The sequence below is a fragment of the Scyliorhinus torazame genome, chromosome 4 (genome assembly GCF_047496885.1).
Source record: "Scyliorhinus torazame isolate Kashiwa2021f chromosome 4, sScyTor2.1, whole genome shotgun sequence".
Taxonomy (NCBI): Eukaryota; Metazoa; Chordata; class Chondrichthyes; order Carcharhiniformes; family Scyliorhinidae; genus Scyliorhinus; species Scyliorhinus torazame.
Window position 1 is genome coordinate 35,927,502 of NC_092710.1, and position 13,915 is coordinate 35,941,416.

At 45.5% G+C, this 13,915-nt stretch overlaps 1 long non-coding RNA gene and 1 other non-coding gene across 2 annotated transcripts in view; one reads left to right on the plus strand and one right to left on the minus strand.

The window, feature by feature from the left end:
* Positions 1 to 13,915, minus strand: part of LOC140411586 (uncharacterized) — a 362,769-nt gene that overhangs the window by 106,127 nt on the left and 242,727 nt on the right. The window lies entirely within an intron of this gene.
* trnav-uac (transfer RNA valine (anticodon UAC)) lies at positions 12,661 to 12,733 on the plus strand. Its single transcript has one exon. It is a non-coding gene; the product is annotated as a tRNA-Val (tRNA).

A 13,915-nucleotide genomic window follows, 5' to 3' on the forward strand; every position in this document is an offset into this window, starting at 1 on the left:
AGGCAGGGGTAACGTGGGTGGGGGATATGGAAGTGAATACTTGCTATCAGTATTGGGGTGAGGGACCAAGAGAAAGCATGAATTAATCAAATTTAATCAAACTAATTTGCCAACATAGATCGTGTTGCACTTTAAAGTGCTTCAATACAATTGTGATACATATGACATTAAATGCGTCAATTCAACGTGAGGCATACGGTTAGAGAGAGTGTACACGATTCCCGTCACAAGGTGTATTTTGGGTTCAAGGACGGAACCAGCCAGGCTTCCCATTGTGACTCTGCCGCCATGCTTTAGAACGACCCTAAGTACATTGTCCTTGGGTCTGGAATGTGCCACTTTGTAGCACTTGGTCGGAAACAACAATCAGCACCGGAAGGCCAAGACACATAAGGAACCCATTTACCCCAACATCTTTGCACTGGCAGAGGATGGTCTACTCAGCCTACTTCCACGGTTCCAGCTCTTGGTATGCAGGACCAAAAGTCTACCTGAACATGCGATGCATAGTTCTTCCTCCTCCACCATTTCAGACAGTGCACCCCAGAAATCCACCGTCCTCCGGTTTTAAATGTTTGATGTTCTGGTTGCATTGGGCGTGCGCAAACGCGCTGCGTTGTGGGGATATGATAAATTACTCTGGTTTGGCGGCCGTGATGTGCTGGACATGACGAGCGGCCGCATGGGATTATTTTGTTAGTCTCTGGCATTTCCGTAAAATGCTATGTTTGCGAAACATGGTGCGTGAGCTTGAGGTGATGTATTATAGTCTAGTGAAGGATGTCCCTGAAACAATATGGAGGTCTGCGTGTTGGAATGGTGGTGTTTTATAGAACTATCTCATTGCCGGGACGATATAGCTTCCGATTTTGAATAGAAAATGGCAGCGATTGAAATGATCCAATCGTTGTTGCTTTCCAAGACAAGTTTTGAGATAAATAGATTATGTCACAAAACAGACTCGATATGATTTACCCTCATTTGGCTGTTTTCGTTAGAGAGAAGAAGGTTAAGAGGTGACTTAATTGAGGCACACACGATGATCTGAGGATTGGATAGGGTGGACAGTGAGAGCCTTTTTCCTCGGATGGTGATGTATAGGACGAGGGGACATAGCTTTAAATTGAGGGGAGATAGATATAAGACAGATGTCAGAGGTAGGTTCTTTACTCAGAGAGTAGTAAGGGTGTGGAATGCCCTGCCTGCAACAGTAGTGGACTCGCCAAAACTAAGGGCATCCAAATGGTCATTGGATAGACATATGGACGATAAGGGAATTGTCTCGATGGGCTTCAGAGTGGTTTCACAGGTCGGCGCAATATAGAGGGCCGAAGTGCCTGTGCTGCGCTGTAATGTTCTATGTTCTATGATGTAATTTCGGTTTCTCCAAACAGAAAATAAATGTTGCAATATTCTACACCCCCCGCGGGATTCCACTGTGTATAAATGATCCGACCTGGGGAAGTATATAATCAGTGTTCAACGCAGACATTTTCTATGGTACAAAGGGATAGATCATTTCATGCAGAAAATGCATTTTCCGACCGACACAATTCTGAAAATATACAACATTACCCTTGCCGCTATCGGTGTTCCTGGTAAGTGTTTGTACCCGAGCAGACGTGTGTGCTAGCGGCCCCCGTGCTTTACTCTGTGAATTATAACGTCGATTACTGACAGTTATGGAGAGGGTGGGGCTTTGGTATAGAATTTGTTGATCCGATTTAAAGTTGACTTTTTGCAACATTGCACCAATGAGAATAATAATAATCTTTATTGTCACAAGTTTTAACACTGCAATGAAGTTACTGTGAAAAGCCCCGAGTCGCCACATTCCGTCCCTGTTTTGGCACACCGAGGGAAAATGTCCAATTCACACAACAGCCAGTCTTTCGGGACTTGTGGGAGGAAACCGGAGCGCCCGAAACAAATCCACACAGACACTGGGAGAACGTGAGATAAAACAAAAACATATTTCGATTGATGCAGTTATCATCAACCTTCAGCAAAATGATTCCCCTTGACTCCACACACACAGTGACCAGCTGGGATTCGAACCTGGAATCCTAGCGCTGTGAAACAACTGTGCTACCCACTGTGCTACGGTGCGCCCATCAATCTAGAGGTACCTTGAGGTATCAACTTGTATTGGCTTTCCTGGAAAACTGCCGACTGGTGACATGGAGACCAACGCAGCAAACGGAGGCAATTTATTTCTGGCTGGAGCTGTCACAGTGGAGTTGTCCCGAGTGTTGAGCACTCACTGGAGCGGGATATCTGATCGCAGTGGTAAGGTACTTGGGGTATGTGTCAGCGTAGGAACAAATCGGGTGCGAGTCACTAATTGGAATGGAAATAAAGAAGGTCCAGTTTTGATTTTTCGCCTGAATTATCTTTCATTAGAAGGAGCTGCTTCCGTGTTTTACGAATGTAATTCATTTCGAAGGGGAATCATTTTGCTGAAGGTTGATGATAAGTGCATCAATCGACATATGTTTTTGTTTTATCTCGTGTTTTACGGCACTGGCAGCAATGGATATTTGCTATTTATTGACAACCAAAGGGGAGAACAGCACAGTTTCATTGATTAATTTATTAAATCGACATTTAACTGTTTTCATGTAAATTAATCCCCTTCACAAATCACTGTCATGAAATTCTTTTCTCCTAAGTGCTGAATTCTATTTCCTCACCTTGACATCGGATAAATATGAACATTCCACCTGAAATGTTACTTCTTAGTCGTTTAATTCAGCAAAATCACGAGGTGTTGCTGTTGCACGTGTGTTCTGATTCTTGCAGGGAATTCTGCAGATCTGGTTTTCCACTTCTTATCCCGCCTGTCCTGCTCCAGCAGGAATTCTGCTGGGGCTGGGCGCCTGGTTTGAATCACCCACCCCTGGCGCCTTTGTGGTAAGTCTGAGTAAAACGGGCAAGTCTGGCCTGTCACACATAAAACTGGGAAACAAATGAAATGAGTAACTTCCAGCCTCAGGAGGTATTTACTTTGCAGTCCGAATTCAAGCAGAGGATGCCTTCCCATGATTCCGATTGGAATCCTTTAATCGTGGAAGTGGGACTGGAGGTGGGTGTGGTTTGGGTTGAGATTATTAAAACTGTACTGTATGGTGTGGCTGCAACCAGCCAACATTATTGCTAAAACCCTGATCTCATGTTTGCGTCAGATATTTTGAATATTTTGTGAATCATTGCTCTCTTTATTCTCTTCTCTCTCTTGCTCGCTGCCTCCCAACAAGTTAATCTAGTGGCGATTATGATCCTATCCCGGGGAAAGTGTGGCCTCTCGACCTGCACCACTCGCTACATGATGGCAATGGCAATGGGGGATCTAGCGTTCATTATCACTGATCTCATTTTGTGGAAGATTGTTAATTATTATTATCCATGGACTTTCTTGTACATTACGCATGTGTGCAGAGTTATGAATGTCCTGCGTCATGCAGCTACAGACTGTTCTGTCTGGTTCACTGTCACTTTTACCTTTGACCGATTCGTGGCAATCTGCTGCCAGAAGCTGAAAACAAAATATTGCACTGAAAAAATGGCGTCTGTGATTCTCGCAACAACTTGCACTCTGCTTTGTTTGAAAAGCATCCCCTTCTACTTTCCACTTGAACCTCTATTGATAATCAACAATGTGCCGTGGTTCTGTTATGTCAAGACAAGCTACTATACTGAGCCTGCATGGGCAGGATATGACTGTTTTAATACGGTATTATCCCCATTGCTCCCATTCGTTGTAATTCTGTTCTTCAACGCCCTGACAGTCAGACACATTTTAGTGGCAAGTCGAGTCCGTAAACAACTAAGGGGTCAGAGCAAGAGAGAGAATGACAGTGACCCAGAGATGGAGAGCAGAAAGAAGTCTGTGATTTTGCTCTTTAGCATATCCGGCAGCTTTATACTTCTATGGTTGGTGTATGTTTTTCATTTCTTATATAATCGCATTGCGGGCAAAAATAGCAGGGATTATAGCAACTCAGAATTTATATTTAGTCAAGTCGGAGAAACCCTGCAACATTTAAGTTGCTGCACAAATACATTTATTTATGGGGCCACTCAATCCAGTTTCAGAAAACAGCTCAAGAGCACAGTAATCTATCCGGTTAAAGCAATTATTCAATGTATAACTAAACGAATCAACTGAACGCAGCCCAGTAATGTGCACCAGTGCTTCCAACACATGCGACTTTCTGTATTCTCAGACTCCCACACACGACAAAGAGCAGTGAATATTTATCTGGAAAGAATTGACTGCTGAAGCCGCCATCCTAATCGTGACAGCGCCAGATACCAAATGCCTCTTGCAGGACTGGATGGGGAACTGCATCCACGATATTTCCTTTGTTTGGCTCGAAGGTTCAACCAACGCGCTTGAGTGCTGGTGTACATTCTGCCCCCAGTCAAGCAGCTGCTCCATCTGAAACGGCTCATCCTTCTTTCCAAACTGTTCGATAGACTCTTTGATCCCAATTTCAGGATTTTCTCTCTTCCATTTACGGGATATGAGCGTCGCTGGTTCGGCCAGCATTTATTGTCCATCCCTCGTTGCTCATCAGAAAGTTATGGTGACCTGCCTGCGGTAAAAGTGAATCGCAATGTCTGGAGTAGCGAATGTTTCAATCCCCCCAGTCGGATTCCCATCCTTTCACATCACAATGACGGCAATGATTTAGGTTAAAATTTCAGATTTCACACGAGAACAAATAAATTTTGCAACGCTTTCAACACAGACCTAAACCTGTCTAAACTTGAACTCATTCAAACTTTGCTGCCTTGTCCAAAGCCCGACCCCTGCTCAGTCACCTCACTCTCTTACACGCTGCTCGCCATTGGATCTCAGCGACGCCACACAATGACCTTCAAACGTCCATCCTTTTTTTTGTTTTGCATCATCCATGGATTTATTCCTGCATCTCACTGTGTCAGAAGGTCTAGATTTTCCCCCCAAAACCACAGTGATACTTTCTGACCGCCTTTCAGACATTCCTTAAAATATCTCAGCCATACCGTGCATTTGACGACATCTCCTTTATTCCAGTTCTGCAATGTAGCTGTTGTGATTCTCTGTGAAGTGTTCAGGATGGAATCATTAGGTTCAGTCCATTATTAAAGTAGAAATTGTTTCCTTTGTCCTCCCCGCATTGTCTCTCTTGCTGTCGACATGCCTCTCTCAGACTCTCTTTCTCGACCTTTCATTTTTTCCAAAAAGCTAACCGAACCCTAACAGTAACTCGAACGCAAACGGCAAAAACTGTAACTACCAAACCGGACAAGGAGCAAAACCTGAGCTCAAGCCGTAACTCCAAGACGAATATCAGCAATATAGTCATCCCGAATGAAAACCAAAGCTGAAGTGAACGCCTTGCAATTATCCGAACCGTGGCTGAAAATGTATTGCGAATCATAGCTGGACGTTGAACTATCACGGTAATCCTAAAGCTGCATGGCAACTTAAATCCCAATAATATCATTGGCCCTAACCCCACTTGGAACAGAAGCGCAAAATGTGACTTACGTTTTAACGTGAAACATGACGGTCCCACGAAATGTAAAAATAACTGCTATTCTAAACCAAGCTCTAATCCTAATCTAAATCTACTCTTCATTTAAAAAAACAATGATTGCACAACATTAAGCCGCACCCTAAACCCTTAACCCTCAACTTAAATTCAAATGCAACATAATCCTGAATGCCAATTTGCAATATGACCTCAGTTGAAATGAATGTGCCCACTTGTCGGAAGGCAATAGGAACCTTAATCTGAATGCCTGCATTTTGTCCACTGAAAAGTTCTCGCCTATCGCACGCTGCTGACCCCAGACTGCACGTTACCTCAGCTTCCCAGGAAATTGTGGTGTTAAACGCATGCTAACACTGCACCTTTGTGTTATGAATCATCCCAGATGGGGATGATGAACATTGAGGCCACAGAACTGAGGGCAAGTGTACAGATTTGGGGTATGCAGCGCGTGGTACGCAGTAGTTGGTACTCCTGATTTGGGCGGCAGGGTAGCACAGAACTTAGCACTGTTGCTTTGCAGCGCCAGGGCCCCAGGTTCTGTTCCCGCTTGCGTCACTGTGTGTGCGGAGTCCGTCGGTTCTCCCCTTGTCTGTGTGGATTTCCTCCGGGCGCTCCGATTTCCTCCTACAAGCCCAGAAAGACGTGCTTGTTAGGTGAATTGGACACTCTGAATTCTCTCTCAGTGTGCTGAACAGCCGCCCAGTGTGGCGACTAGGGGATTTTTATAGTATCTTCATTGTAGTGTTCACGTAAGCCTGCTTGTGACACTAATAAACATTATTGTTATTACCATTATGTTTTAGTATAATGTCCTTGTTTACTGAATATTTAACCACATAGGGAGAGGGGTCGTGGAGTTTTACCTCTGGCTCCAGATTCACTGAGCATTTTTCAGCCACACCCAGAGTGATGGTCATAGGACAAGTTCAAAACGTAAGAAAGCACAGCCGGTAGCCATTTTTGAACCGAACAACGAGGGTGAGAGAATTTTCTTATGAAGGGAGATTGAGTAGAACGAGCAAGTATTCGCTGATATATACACTGAACGGCACACTTTTTCAATCGTATGCAGATCTTGGGGATTCAACAGAGTTACGTTGGCGATGAAGTGTCTTCCTGTTGAAGAGTTAAACGCTACGGGTCACAGGACAAGCTAGAGCAATTTGGGAAGGAGGAAATATGGCAGAGAATGGACATTCCTATGTTCCTGAAGTGGGGTTCTTTTAGGAATAATCTGAGGACAGGACATATCGGAGCAATGCCAACCTTCATCGTGTATTTGTGGTCATTGATCTCCTCTGCGCACCTGAGAGAAAATATTCTTGTTAGGAGAATTTTCTCGAAATATTTCCAAGGATGCAAATCGACAATAGCAACTTATCAAAATAAATCCCCTGCTTCGTTCACAGCAGAAGTTGTGGAAGGAACTTTAACACCAGGGGCATCGACATCAGGTATTAGCTCGGTAACCAAATATTTGGGCAAATGGAAGGGGGAAGTTGTTTCCTAAAGCTACAGAAAGGGTGGAAATGTTTTGTGAACAAGAACAAGTATTGGGAACCAGGCAGCTGAGACCACGGAGACCAGGTTGCAATCATTTGGACGGCAAAGAACTGAGCCATAAATAGAGGAACGCAGACTTATCGCAAGGTTGTAGGAGGTGGAAAACGTTTCACAGTTTGTGAAAGTTTTAGGGCAGGCGTGTCGATAGATTTCTGCATGGCTTTGGAGGAGACTAGAGATCAAAGGAGGGCTGTAGGGAATGCAGTTCTTTGCATGGATAGGGCACTTTAATGACGGGGAATGTTAAATATTCAGGGTAGACTGTAGGGCTGATATAATTCACAGAAACAAGCAGGGACTTTAGGCGGAGGAGTTTGCAAATGAAGGAAGTTATCCGTGCTGGATGTTAGAACTGGATGAGTTTGCAGAGCTGGAGCTGGTCGTAACAAGCGCTTTATTAGTCTGACCCATGGAGGCAACCTTTATGGGCGAAATGCTGATGAGCGCTGCCTATCAGTTTCACAAAATAAATCTTGGCAACAAAGCGACTTGAAGAAGGGACGTTCTGGAAGAAATGGCCCGGAAAAGTATGGAATCTTTGCGTTCATTCCTCTTCTAAATAGGCAGAACAATCAGATTGTTGAAGCTTGATTGCCACAAGCTTCCGTGGTGCTGTTTTGGGAGATGGGTCTACCTAGTTCACTCTCGCCTCCAAACAGATACATCGTCTAATAAACCGGCAAACAAGGTCGGTCTGATTGGCCCTTTGAGCTGACGTCCAGATGAGGGGATAATGCAATGAAATACAATAAGCAAAATGCACAACGGGACGATATTAACATGCTACCATTCTAAATGAAAGAAAAACATCTGTTGTGAAACACATACATATCTTTCAGGATCGTCTGATTCCCAGATTAGAGGTTGCTCAAACCGGACGCCCCTTTCCCTGTCAGTAACGTTGAACGATGGGGGAAGCGCAAATACAGAGATTGAGGCCCGCGCCGACTCCCGCACCCATAATGTGTCGCCCTCCTCTCTAATTACAAAGTGCTATTGGCATGCTCCCTCTCCACGCTGGAAGAGGCAGTTTGAAACTAAGGGCCGGGGTGGCGTCCTAATTGAGTGAGAGACAGGGAGAGGAATGGGAACTGGGGAGGAGAATTACCTGAAAAAATGGGGAGGGAACATACTCACTCTCACTCTGACATATTGTCACTCTGACACACTATCACACCCACATGCTAACACACACTCACTCTTACATATTCACTCACACTCACTCCTACACACTCATTCGAGTTTGAACCTTGTGGCGGTATCGAAAGATACCTGGAGACTCTAAAGCAAACGTAATTAGAATTAAGGAAGGCGACCATATTGACCGCCATATTTAGAAACAACCAAAGAGAGCAATACTGCCCCCCCTCCCCCAACAGAGAGGGGCTCCCACCCTGCCGGGAGGTGCACCGCGTCCCGCCTTGCTGTCTTTCTTCCTGTGCTAGCTATCCCTGCTAGTATGGTGCCCCGCCTCTCCCGGGGCTGATCTTAACCTTAAATTATGCCCGTTGTCTGACCGCTGCCTCTGCCTCACCCTCACCTCCATTCCCCTATCCTCGCCCATTCCTGTGACCCGGCCCTTGTGACCGGAGTGGGGCAGCGCAGTGCCGCGCAAACATGTCAAAGGTCCAAGAGGTCTCTATCTCGTTCACTTTTCCCCTCTGTTCTAGCCTCATTCCTCCCTCGCCTGCCCCTTGTCCAGGACGTTTGACCGCACTAGTTCGTGCGCCCCCGTCGGGGATTAAATTCAAATTTCGATCATGTCGGAATCTTTACAGAAGCGAAGCCTCCCGTTTGCCCATAACATTTAAACGCTGCTTCATCTTGCCTCTTTTCCTGCAAATTGCCTGACTCAAAGGGAAAACCTTCAGAACAATCAGCGAAACGCGACTTAAATGGAAACGCTGACATGTAGGTCTTGACAGCTGAGCTAATCCCACCAACTGGGCAATTTGCAACATTTCTGGCGCTATGGATACAATCACACACTCCAGTCATATAAACAGGAACCCACGTTAACCACTTGGTTCCGTGGTGTACTGGTTTTCACTTCCGCTTGATCCGGAGTAGGTCGTGGGTTCGAGCCCCAGTGGTATCGTTGCTGCTTTTGGACAAGTTGTTACCAATTGAATTTCCATTTGAAAAGAAAGACAACCAGCTTCCCCTATTTGTGCGTTCCCAAAACCAACGTGCTGCGTTGGTATCGAACCACACACAAACATTACTTAATAAGTGTTATGGACCAGGGTTCAGAGAACCCCAAAGTGTATCATGGAGATCACGTGACCCCAACCTTTAATAGATTGTGGTATGGGGAGCACACTGCCCACTGTACAGGTGTGGTTCAGTAGAAATGGAAAAGTACTTTTTAAAGCAAAACAATGTTTATTCTATGAACTCAAGTTAACCTTCTTAAAACATACAGTGAGCATCTTAGCAACCATCGATTCAAATACAACCCCAAAAGACTACAACACTAAGTAATCCTTTCAGCATTCCTTTTAACATCCATACGACTTTAAAACATCTTTTACCAGAAGCACATCAGGTTTACATTCACAACTGAAAACATTTATAATTCTGAATTCACCAAATGATCAAGAGATAGTCTTTTGATAGCAGAGAGAACAGCAGTACACTTGCTTGGTCTGGCTTCAGCTCCAACACTGAAAACGAAACTAAAACACACCCTGCAGCCTGCTCAAAAACGAAAGCAAAAAGCTCCACCCACTCTCTGACATCACTGCAGTAGTAAACGCCCATTTTTTAAAGGTACTCTCACTATTGATATTTATATTCACACCCATTTATAAACACACATTTCTTAAAGGTTCTCTCACATGACAGAAGCATACATCATGATCATTAACTGTGAGTTTTAAATTAGACAAACATTATTAATTTCCGTAAACATGATTTGCCCAAAAGTCCACTACTCAGCTGCAGAATATTATTCCGATTGCCCCCTTTCGTATCCTAGCCCAAACCACCTTCAGCTGCTTCATAGATGAACTTCTTTACATAATAAGGTCTGATGTGACGATGTGGAGATGCTGGCGTTGGACTGGGGTGGGCACAGTAAGAAGTCTAACAACACCAGGTTAAAGTCCAACAGTTTCATTTCAGATCACTAACTTTCGGAGCACTGCTCCCCACTCAGGTGAATGAAGAGGTAGGTTCCAGAAACATATAAACAGACAAAGTCAAAGATGCCAGACAATGCTTTGAATGTGAGTATTTGCTGGTAATTATGTCTTTACAGATCCAGAGATAGAGGTAACCACAGGTTAAAGAGGTGTGAATTGTCTCAAGCCAGGACAGTTGGTAGGATTTTGCAAGCCAAGGCCAGATGGTGGGGGATGAATGTAATGCGACATGAATGCCAGGTTGAGGCCGTACTCATGTGTGCGGAACTTGGCTATAAGTTTCTGCGCGGTGATTCTGCTTTGTCACACGTCCTGTTCCCCAAGGCAGCCTTCAGGACCCGCCAGGAGTAATTACCTCCGGCGAGTTTCACTTGTGGTTTTAGTCTTCGGGAAACAGGCGCTGTGACTGCTGAGGGACAGAGTGGAGCTCGGACAAGTTCCCAGAGGCGCGACCATGTGCTTCTGGATTTGCTGCTGGCAGGGCTGGCTGGAGGAGGGGGGAGTGGCACACATCTGCTGGGGCCAGAGAGGGGGGTGACCAGGGAATGGGCCGTGGTGTCAGGGGGACCCACACGGCAGTGGGGTATCCAGGCATGGACAGCCACTGCTGTGACGGGATATCGGTGACATGCCCAGACTGGTGCTCCGGGGTTTCTCAGGCTACAGTCTGGGGGCTTTCGGCTCTGTCTGTGCTTTTTCGCTGTAGTTGTGGTTCGGGGCAGGGAACACCAGAAGGGCCTGACTCATGACCAGGTGATCTTGCAAGACACAAGACATGATTGCAGTTTTGGGTGGCTGGTGGTGTGGGGGTGGTGAGGGAGTGGAGAGCCAGTGGTGTGGAGGCAGTGAGGGCGTGGCGAGGGGTGGTGTGAGGGTGCTGGGGGGTGCTTAGGGGTGGTGTGGGGGCGGTGAGGCCGTGGACTTGACTATTTCAATGGGCTCCTCGCCCACTGTACATACTGAATCCTCCATAAACCTGATGCCATCCAATTCTTCTTCACATGTCCCAATAAATCGTCTCGCATGCCCTTTGTGAAGCACATGGTTCCCAAGAGGCACTGCCTGGTTTTTGAAACCAAACGAGGAAATGCTGGAAACTCTCAGCAGGTCTGTCAGCATGTGCAGGGAGAGAAAAGAGCAAACGTTTCGAGTCGCGATGACACTTTGTCAAAGTCTCGTTTATAGGGGCTGGTTCAAATTCAATTTCTGATCATGCCGGAAATCACATTCCACTCGCCTTGAGGCGCAGAATCAGTAAAAAATTCAAACAAAATCAGAATATCGCTAATATTTCAGGTATCAATCTTAAAGCGATGACCAAGAATTTCTCCTTGCAATAATGGTATAATTCAGAAAAAAGCATTTTGATGACACATGGAACCGCTGTGGAATGCCAAGGCGACGCACCTTGTGCTGAAACTTAGATTGGAACAGACAGGGGTTTGAGGGGCAGCAGAGACACAACAGGCCGAGGGGCCTCTTTCCCAAATGATTAACGCGGTGAGTGCACGTCAACATCACTCATTGAGATTTAAAAGTATCTCCCGAACTGGGACTTGAACCGTGGACCCTCAGATTAAAAGTCTGACTTTCTCCCAGGTGAGCGATCCAGGCGCTAAATAGCGTCGCCTACAGCGACCATTACTGGCTGGTAGCGAATATTTAATCGTTTAAATGTTTTATTTCCTTCGTCAATTTAGGGCAGCACACGTGAATAGCATTGTGGCTTCACAGCGCCAGGGTCACAGGTTCGATTCCCCGCTGGGTCACTGTCTGTGTGGGGTCTGCACGTTCTTCCCGTGTCTGTGTGGGTTTCCTCCGGGTGCTCCGGTTTCCTCCCACAGTCCAAAGACGTGCATGTTACGTGGATTGGCCATGATAAATTGTCCTTAGCGACCAAAAAGGCGAGGAGGGGTAACGGGGATAGGATGGAATTGAGGGTTTAAGTGGGTCGGTGCAGACTTGATGGGCCGAATGGCCTCCTTCTGCACTCTATGTTCTAATCCGACAATCATTCCCAGTTGGGTTTGAGACGGTCACTCCTGACTCTCAATTACTCAACATTCTGACGCACGTTTCACAGCCTCCAACACAGTCGCTGCTTACATTTTTTTCCAAAAGCGAAACCACCCCTTTGCCCACAACCTCCGCGCAGGAACATTTAAACGCTCCTTAATTTTGCCTCTTTTTCAGGTAAATTACCTGACTCAAAGAAGAAACGTCGAGAACAGTCAGCTGAACGCGACTTTGTGGGAATCGCTAACATGTATACAACAAGTTTGTATACAACAAGTTTGTGTTGACAGCCGAGCAAATCGCACCAAATGGAGGTTTTGGAAAGTTTCTGGAGCGAAGGACTCAATCACAAAGTCCAGTTATATAAACAACTAAGAGGTTCACCAGCAGGTTACGTGGTGTAGTGGTTATCACGTCTGCTTTACATGCTGAAGATCCTGGGTTCGACCCCCAGTGGAATCAATGCTGCTTTTGACCAAGTGGTTGCCAATTGAATTTCAATGTAAATAGAAATATAACCAGCTTCTCCTCTCCGCTCTCCGTGCGTCCCCAAAGCCAACGTGCTGAATGGAAATCTCTTTCCAAACAAACATTATTCATGAGCGTGTATCATGATCCTTGCGTGTGAGTTATTAAATATTCACTTCTTGAACCATTATTTGCCCAATAGTCCACTACTTGTTTCCGAACTAACATTTGTCGAAATTTCCCAACTATTGCTCTTTATCTTTGATTGGAATTGATTTGATTTATTATTGTCACATCTATTATTTTACAGTGAATATTACTGTTTCTTGCATGCTGTACAAATAATGCATACCGTACATAGGGAAGGAAGGAGAGACTGCAGAATATAATGTTACAGTCATAGCAACGTGTAGAGAAAAGATCAACTTAATACGAGGTAGGTCCATTCAAAAGTCTGATGACAGTAGGGAAGAAGCTGTTCTTGAGTCGGTTGGGACAGGACCTCAAACGTTGGTATCTTTTTCCTGATGGAAGGAGGTGGAAGGGAGTATGTCCGGGGTGCATGGGGTCCTTAATTATGCTGGCTGCCTTTCTGAGGCAGCGGGAATTATAGACAGAGTCAATGGATGGGAGGCTGGTTTGCGTGATGGAGTGGGCTACATTCACAACCTTTTGTAGTTTCTTGCGGTCTTGGGCAGAGCAGGCTCCATGCAAAGCAGTGATGTAACCAGAAAGAATGCTTTCTGTGGTGCATCTGTAGAAGTTGGTGAGTATCGTAGCTGACATGTCAAATGTCCTTAGTCTACTGAGAACGTAGAGCGGTTGTTGGGCTTTCTTAACTATAGTGTCGGCATGGGGGGACCAGGACAGGTTGTTGTTGATCTGGACACCAAAAAGCTTGAAGCAATCGACACGTTCTACTTCGTTCCCATTGATGTAGACAGGGGCATGTTCTCCACTACGCTTCCTGAAGTCGATGACTATCTCCTTCGTTTCTTAACATTGAGGGAGAGATTATTGTCGTCGCACCAGTTCACCAGGTTCTCTATCTCATTCCTGTACTCTGTCTCCTCATTGTTTGAAATCCGACCCACTATGGTGGTGTCATCAGCAAATTTGAAAATCGAGTTGGAGGGGAATTTGGCCACACTGTCATCGGTATATAAGTGGTATAGG